This window comes from Alligator sinensis, unplaced genomic scaffold (assembly GCF_000455745.1).
Source record: "Alligator sinensis unplaced genomic scaffold, ASM45574v1 scaffold1086_3, whole genome shotgun sequence".
Lineage (NCBI taxonomy): Eukaryota > Metazoa > Chordata > Crocodylia > Alligatoridae > Alligator > Alligator sinensis.
This window is the reverse complement of record NW_005841975.1, coordinates 1,387,235-1,395,249: the sequence shown is the minus strand read 5'-3', so window position 1 is coordinate 1,395,249 and position 8,015 is coordinate 1,387,235. Positions and strand designations below refer to the sequence as shown.

At 45.8% G+C, this 8,015-nt stretch overlaps 1 long non-coding RNA gene across 1 annotated transcript in view; it reads left to right on the top strand.

Annotated features, from left to right (window-relative positions):
* LOC112549842 overlaps positions 1 to 8,015 on the top strand; it is a 46,633-nt gene that overhangs the window by 37,700 nt on the left and 918 nt on the right. The gene's annotated exons all lie outside the window — the stretch shown is intronic.

The window sequence follows — 8,015 nt, the reverse complement described above, 5'->3', positions numbered from 1 at the left end:
TCAGCAGGGTTTCATCCCATTTGGGCAATGGAACTGTGTTTCATGCACGCACTGAAATAGACACCTGTCTCCTTCTTTTGACTCAGAAGATACTTGGAAAATGTCAGCCTTTACGCTGCTTCAAGTATTATATGCAATTAAAATCACAAACTGAAGTCACAAACTGCTACTGAGTGCATGTAGAAGGTCAAAATCACACGAGAAGCATAACTTCAGAAAGTGTTACTGCCGCTTCCTTTGTAAGTCTCCCACCCCAGAAATGCAGCTGTAAAAATAACAAGAAAACCTGAGAAATAACATGGAAACCTGAGAAAGTAGCTGGCCTGTTCCTTAAAGACTACAAACTCAAGCTACTTCAGGATAGGGGTGGAAGGGAACTCCAGAGTCCATGACCTTCCACGGAGAACCCCACTAATTATAGCCTTCAAATGCCCAGAGCGTTAGCATTGTGTTAGCTCACGTAATTCCTGCCCCACTCCACCCTCCCATATTGGAGTGAAAAGCTCAGGAGAACCAGCCAGTGACATTCATATAACAGCCTAGTGAACTCCTGTTCTCACCAACACACCAGACCTTATAACAGGTCCAGATGCCAGTTGTGCCCCATCATCACCACAGAGCACATCACCACTGGACCAAACAGCATGGATTATAACATCCAGGGTTCATTTGAAAAGCTTGCATTTGAAAGCTTGTCTCACTTTATCCAAAATACATAGTTGGTCCAATAAAAGATATCACCCTAAGAAATCCTTGCTTTTTGTATAATTTCTGGACCATCACAGCTATAACATCACTCTTACACTACTATTTACCTCAAAGCATAACTGATCTACCTTGCACAGTTTGAATCAAATTTCAATTCAAATGAAGGGTTAATAGGTGATCATTGACCATCAGGGAGGTTTTCGTGCATTTCTGCAAGAGACATGGCAAAGGTCACTAGACACTGCCCATCACTCACAGTCAGAGCCACAAAACTGTTCTCACTTGCTACACACCTGGTTGTGGGTGTCAGCAACAGCAAGCCCTAGATACCTGCATAAACACACAAATTAATTAATGCAGTTTAAATTGCCTAGTTCAAACTGCCATAGTCTCCATTAACTTTAATCCTCATTCAATGAGGACTAGTTAATTTGGACTGGAGCCAATTTTAATTCGGACTACAGACTAGGGCTGTGTGAAGCTGTGGGTGCTGATTTGATTCGGAGGAGATTCGGCCTGATACAGTGGCCAAATTGGAATCAAATCAGGAGACCAATAAAAGAAGTCTGAATCGATTTGAAGCTCTCTGAATCAATTTTGGAAAGATTCGGAGAGCTTTGGAGATTTGGGCAGTCCCTGCTCACTGCAGCAGGAAGCTGGACTCGGACTCTGCGCTGGTAAGTAGCGGGTGGAGGAGGGGGGGCTATAGGAGAGGGAAGGGGACCAAGGGGGGGACCTCTCCCATACCATCCGGCCCCAGCTCCCAGCTCTTTGGGAAAAAACCAAAAAACAAAACTGGCTCACCAGCTGCTGCCAGGTGGCAGGGGGCCCCATGCCCCATGCTGCATGGGGGGGCTCTGCCACGAGGCCCCATCCCTTGCCCGCCCTCTCAGTCGCCCCCGTGGCTACCCTGCCTGGCTCTTTAAAAAAAAAAGCCCAGCCTCACCAGCTGTTGCAGCAGCCTTGGGGCTTCTGGGGGCTTGTGGCAGAGCCCCCCATGCAGCGTGGGGCAGTGGGGGGCAGTGGGGATCACTCCCCCTCCTCCCGCCTGGCAGCAGCCAGTGAATTGGGGCTTTTTTTTTTTTTTTAAGGGCTGGGAGCTGGGGCGGGTAGGGCAGCCATGGTGGGGCTGGGAGAGTGGGGAGGGGTTAAGGGGCTTGTGGCAGAGCCCCCCTCCCCCCCCACACACACACAGCATGGAGCAATGGGGGGCAGCAGATCATCCCCCACTAGGCAGCAGCTGGCGAGTGGGGGCTTATTCATTTATTTTTTTTTAATGAACCGGGAGCTGGGGCCGGTGGGGCAGCCATGGTGGGGCTGGGAGAGAGGGGCGGGGACGGGGGCTTGTAGCAGAGCCTCCCATGCAGCGCGAGGTAGTGGGGGCAGTGGGGATGGCCCCCTTGCCTGGCAGCAGCTGGTGAATCTGGCTTTTTTTTTTTAAGAGCTGGGAAGCTGGGGCCAGGTTGGGCAGCCATTGACTGGGCTGGGAGAGCGGGTGGGGTAGGGCCCATCCGATTCAGAGATTCAGCCAATTCGGTGGCGGCTGAATCTCTGAATCAGATTCGGCTGAATTGAGTTGGGACAGTGATTCAAATCACCAAATCACTGTCCTTGAATCGGCTTACTCTGAATCCGAAGTGAATACTAGCCACTTTACAAAGGTCTACTACAGACATCTGCATGTATATAGTGACAGTTGTAGTCTGAATTAAACCTAGGGAAATGGAATGTCTATAAAAAGCCAAAATTTGTAAGTCCTAAATTTAAAAAGCCTCTGACAGGTGGCCAGCCCATTAGGGAAAGGACCTTCTTACCTGGGTTTCAAAAGTGAGTTGCTGAATAGGTACACTTGCAAGTTGGTAATTCAGCAAGAACTGTAGTTCAAATCTGAAGAGTAAAAAACTACCCAGTTTTTATACTTTCTTGCTTGGCAAAAATATAAAAAAACCCTTAGAAAATTATGAAAAACATATTAAAGGGTTCCTGATAGGTTCTACTTTAATTAATATTTGTATGACTATCCGTATTCCCTATATAAGCTTTATTTTGTCCTAAAATTAGCCTCACTTATCATCAAACCATAAAATGAACTCAAATCAACCTTGCAACCTTTACCCAGTTTTCTTCTGTACATTTTACCTGAGTTTTCTTAAATAGTTCACACCTTGTGACATTCTCTTGCCCAGGTATTTCTCTTAGCAAAACTATAATCAAGCAGATACAAGTAACTCTATACCATCCCACCATCAGACAGTTTCAGGCCTGTTTAACAGATATTCTACAACACCAATCTGACATCAATTCCAGAAAGACACAAACGCTTGTGGCAGAATATTTTAACTTCCTTGGATATCCCAGCACTGACCTTAGAGTAGCTACTCTTAAACAACAACACTTTAAAAACCAACTTTAATGTGAAATTGCAGAACAAGAAAACATCCACACACTGGATTTTGCTAAGCACAGTCTCAACAGAGAGCCTGGATTCTTATCCCATTACCTGAACTAGCTTTTATTACCCCCATTCCCCTCAATGGGTTAAGTTGCTCTGTTTATTTATTTGATCTCTTTGTCCTACCTTGACCTCTCTCAGCAATGCCCCTACTTTCCCTAGGCCTTGTATTTAAATGACCGAATACCATTTTTTAGTACCCTGATCCGTGCAAATCCATTCTAACCATCTGATGAAGTAGGCTGTAACCTAAAAAGGCTCATGCCTCTCCAAACAACTTAGTCTATAAGGTGCCACCCCACCTCCTGCCTTCTGCCTAACTTCAAGCTAACACAACTAACTACCTCTCTCTGCTCATACCAGACAGTTACATATCTTTGCACATACCCTAGGATAGAAAAGATCTGACATTCCGCCTGCCTGTTAAAGGGAAAGTACCACAAGGTGCCCCAGGGAGGTAGATAAAAGCCAGTAGGAACTAGGTGCTCACTACCAATCATGACTTTAAACCTAATCCTGTAAAGGTAAGGCTATGGCTAACCGGTTTGTTGATGCACAACAAAGGGCGGTGCAGAGCACTCTGCTACCCCTGGATTTCACTGTGCTGTAAAGTTCAGTCGTCAGGTATTTCTGAATTCAGGGACTGCTTCTTGGTGAGAGCTGCTCCACAAAGGTGGGCTGGTGGCCACGTGTCCTCTCTGCTGGCCAGTAGAGGTAGCTGGTCTGTAAAGGAGAGCATGTCACAAGTGTTACAGCAGTGGGCATCATCCCCACTGCTCTTTTAGAAGGCAGATACTCCTGGAGCATTTCCTGGTGTGAGGATGGTGAGCCCAGCTCCAGCACACCCCCCAGTGTAGCATTGCAGGTACATGTCTTGATAGAGAACAACTACATCCTCACATATGCCTGGACTGACCTTCCAGTGCCATCCCATAGACTTCTTCATGGGCCAGGCACCGCAAAGCACCATTAAAAACTTTCCAGACCATTTGCCCAACAAGCCTCAGACTGCTTTATGCTCCTCAAGGGATAAAAGCTCAAGGAAACTACTTGTTAAGTGTGTTAGCTTGGAAAGAAAAGATGGGAGTACTAAGGACAGAAGGCAGGAAGGAGTGATGCAAGGGTATGTGTTTTATAGCGAGATGAGTAGGTCTATCAAATTCTTTGATAAGATATTACCTCAGATCAGGAAAGTCTCTCTGAAGAGTTGGGAAGGGCTTGAAATGTCCACGTCCTTTGTTTCCTAGTAGGTTCAGGCACAACTAGTGGGTGGGTAAAAGAAACAATCTTTGGCCCAACTCATAGGCATTCTTCTCCTTTTATGTGAAGAGGCATTACTGAATACCAATAAGAAGAGCACTGTGGCAAGGCAAAGGGAAAGCCTACCTTTCTAGTAGTTTTATCTGATGTTAGGGACAGAGATTGATTCCTGAGGCTGGCTGAAGATCAACCAGAGATCCTGTATGATGGAAACAGAGTCCTTCTGTTTCCTGATCTAAGCCCCGTTACACAAAACAGATGTAAGGTCCTCACTGAGATCAGGAAATCTTTTGTCTGCAAGACTGTGGAAGCAGCAGTTCTGTTCATTGCCAGGTTCAGGATACGATACAAAGAGAAAACATATATCTTTGAGTGAGGAGGGACCTGCCTGAAAAAAAAAAAGTCTCCTGCATAAAATATAATCTACAGCTCCTGGAGTAGACCCAAGAGCTAATGATAAGGAGCACGGCCCTGGGAAAAGAAATACAGGAAACCTGGCCTGCTCACATTTTTAACTTAATTCCCTCAAAGCTCCCAAGTCTGGAATTTATAAGGGCTGGATTATAACTGCTAGGCCTTGTCATCTCTGCTTCCTGTAATGGTGGATGCACGAATGATGGCTATCGAAGTAAAATAGTGCTTGTGGGGTATGGCGTAATTCTGTGTGTGATCAAATGCACATCACATCGGGCATCGGTTCACCATTGCTCTATGCTTCGCACAGTCATCTGAAGTTATGCAAAGTGTGTGCAAGTCTAGTGCTATCTGAAGACACTGGTAGCTTTTAACACTCATTGTACACTTAGGCAAGGCAGGAGAAAATCAGGGCCATTCTACACTATTTGCAAATAATCTGTGTCCCAGATAGTTTCTAACAGATGTTTGGATTTGTCTCACCATTTGCAAGTTGCTTCCTGGTTACAGCACATGGAAGTCGTGAGGCTAGAAAGAAGAAGAATGATATCTTACACCTGTACAGAGTAATATTCCTGTGGATACACTAGGTTTCCTGTTACACAACTATGTAAATCCAATGATGTACCATTGCATAAACCATTATGAATAATGCAAATGGCAGGAAATCAAAGTTGCATCAAGCATCTCTGATACCAGTTTCAAGAACATGGGAAGAGAGAAACCGCCTTATTCAGTTAGGTCCATGCAGGTCAGTATTTTGTCTTTGACATTAGCCAGCAGCAGATGCTGTAGAAGAAGGCCTAGAACCTCACAGTATACAGGTGCAGGGTAATGTCCCCCCATGTTAAATCTCATCCTAGATGGCTACTAGTCAGAGGTTGCCTTAAGCCACAAAATACAAAATTTAATGTCACTTTCAAAAAAATGCATTGACATTAGTTGGTGTGGCTCTGGATAGTTTTGTTAGCTGCAAAAATATCTGCTTCCTTTTTGGACCTAGCTAAATTATTGGCTTCAATGATTTCCTGTGGCCATATGTAAAGTAGCCTAATTACATGTTTTTTGGAAAAGTATTTCCCAGTGCAACCTTTCTGCCAGGTGATGTTGGCAGTAGAGAGGGTTGGGGCCAGTTACTTCAGGGTTCCTTCTGGGTGTGTGTGCACTTCCCCCACCAGCCTTATATAAAATCAGCCTGAGCCCCCAACCCACAAATATGCAAAACTAAGTTATATCACCGGGATGCCCATGACAAAGCATACTTTCTACTTGCAAGCCTTGAGTCCAAGAGCTCAAAATCCAATCAAAGATCCCTCCCTTTATTTGGAGTGCAAGTGGGACATAGAATAAACTCTGGAAAGTCATAATCAATAGGCCAACAATATCTATTCTGTAAGAGTCTGTTCAGGAGGGTGCTTAGAAATTACTAGTAAGCTACATCCCCCTCTCAGTACATTCTAGCCTTAGCCACTTCTCTTGTCTCTTCTACTTACCGTTTATTGTCCATGGCTTATGGAGTCCAAATTTTGGGCATGTGCATGTACATCTCTTGACCACCCCCCTGAAGCCCCGAGTAACCGAGGTATAGTCCTCCCTGGTGATGGCCCCTCCCTTCCATTGGGTGTACGCCTCCCTTTTAGCTAGGAGATGTTCTCATATGCCTTTGGTGTGCCATGGGGGCTTTTGTGCCCTCTTGTCCCCTTTGACCCTTGTTGGGATTACCTCTCTTGGGCATGGAGGATCATCTCCTTAAGGAACGAACACTCTTCTTGGACACCCAACTCCCCTCTCCTCCGGGACCTCAGTATTTCCCCAACTATTCTTCTTACTTCATTGAAATCTGCCCTCCTGAAGTCCAGGGCTGCTGCTTTGCTGCAGGCTTTTGCCACCTTGCGCTGGATGGTGAATTCCAGCAGGCAATGATCGCTGTCGTCCAGGTGGTCGAGCACCCGCAGGCCCCTCATGAGGTCGTCGCCTGTGGCCAGCACCAGATCCAACAAGGCATTTCCCCTGGTGGAGCTGTGCACCTCCTGAGTTAGATGGAGGTCCTGTATCTCGGCTAGGAACCTACATGAGCGGTCAGACCATTGGTCCCATAGTCCCGTCCATTCTTTATCCATCAGACATAATAGAATTTAGCTATGTACAAACTCAGCCCTTAATAGTATGTTAATCCCCACGCCCTGTCACTCTCACAGATCGAAATGCAGATGAGGTCTGGCCTATTCAGTCCTTTCCCCTTGCTTATCAACAGAAGGAAGCAGAGAGTTCCTCCCTATGAGGCTCTTCTTCTCCAAATTTTGAAGCAGTTCTGGCTGGCTCTTCTTCATGCTCATGGACAGGGGTCAGCAGTGAGCTCCCGAGGGCTTCAGAACACTGCATTTCCATTTGTGCCTGTTTTGTCATCCCCACTTTGCGAGGCCTTCCTGATCAACAGGTTAGTTCACAGCAGCCAGCATTCAAAGCAAATAAAATCTACTCCTTAGACAAAACCTTAACAGCAGAATTATACTTCCCCAGATACTGCTCTAGATTGTAAATATGGTATCAACTAAATAGCCTTCTGCCAGTTCTTAAAGGACAGAGGAAAGATAAAAAAGTGTCTCCCATTTTTGGGATACTTTTTTGCTTCCTCTCCAGCTGTTCCTAGGTGTCTACAAACTCCTGTCACGCATTTTATCTTGTAAATAGGAAGTGGAATGCAAATCAAGCCAATGTTAAAATGGAGAACCTGGGAGGCAATGTCTTCACAGACACACAGCAGTGCCCCAAGTATTCAGGATGCAAGCTCTTGGGTGATTTGGGGGTTGACTTGGTGGGGAGATAGCCAAAAATAGCTATTATGCATTGACTGCATGTCCATATCCTAAATGTGGAAGAAGAGTGTAAAGATGGGGAGTTAATATGAAATAGGTATTGCACTTTTATTTTCTCCGCAAGAGAAGGTTGAGAGGCGACCTTGTGGCTGCCTATAAATTCATCACGGGGGCACAGAAGGGAATTGGTGAGGTTTTACTCACCAAGGGTCCCCCGGGGGTTACAAGAAATAATGGCCACAAGCTAGCAGAGAGCAGATTTAGACTGGACATTAGGAAGAACTTGTTCACACTTAGAGTGGCCAAAGTCTGGAACGGGCTCCCAAGGGAGGTAGTACTCTCCCCTACCCTGGGGGTCTTCAAGA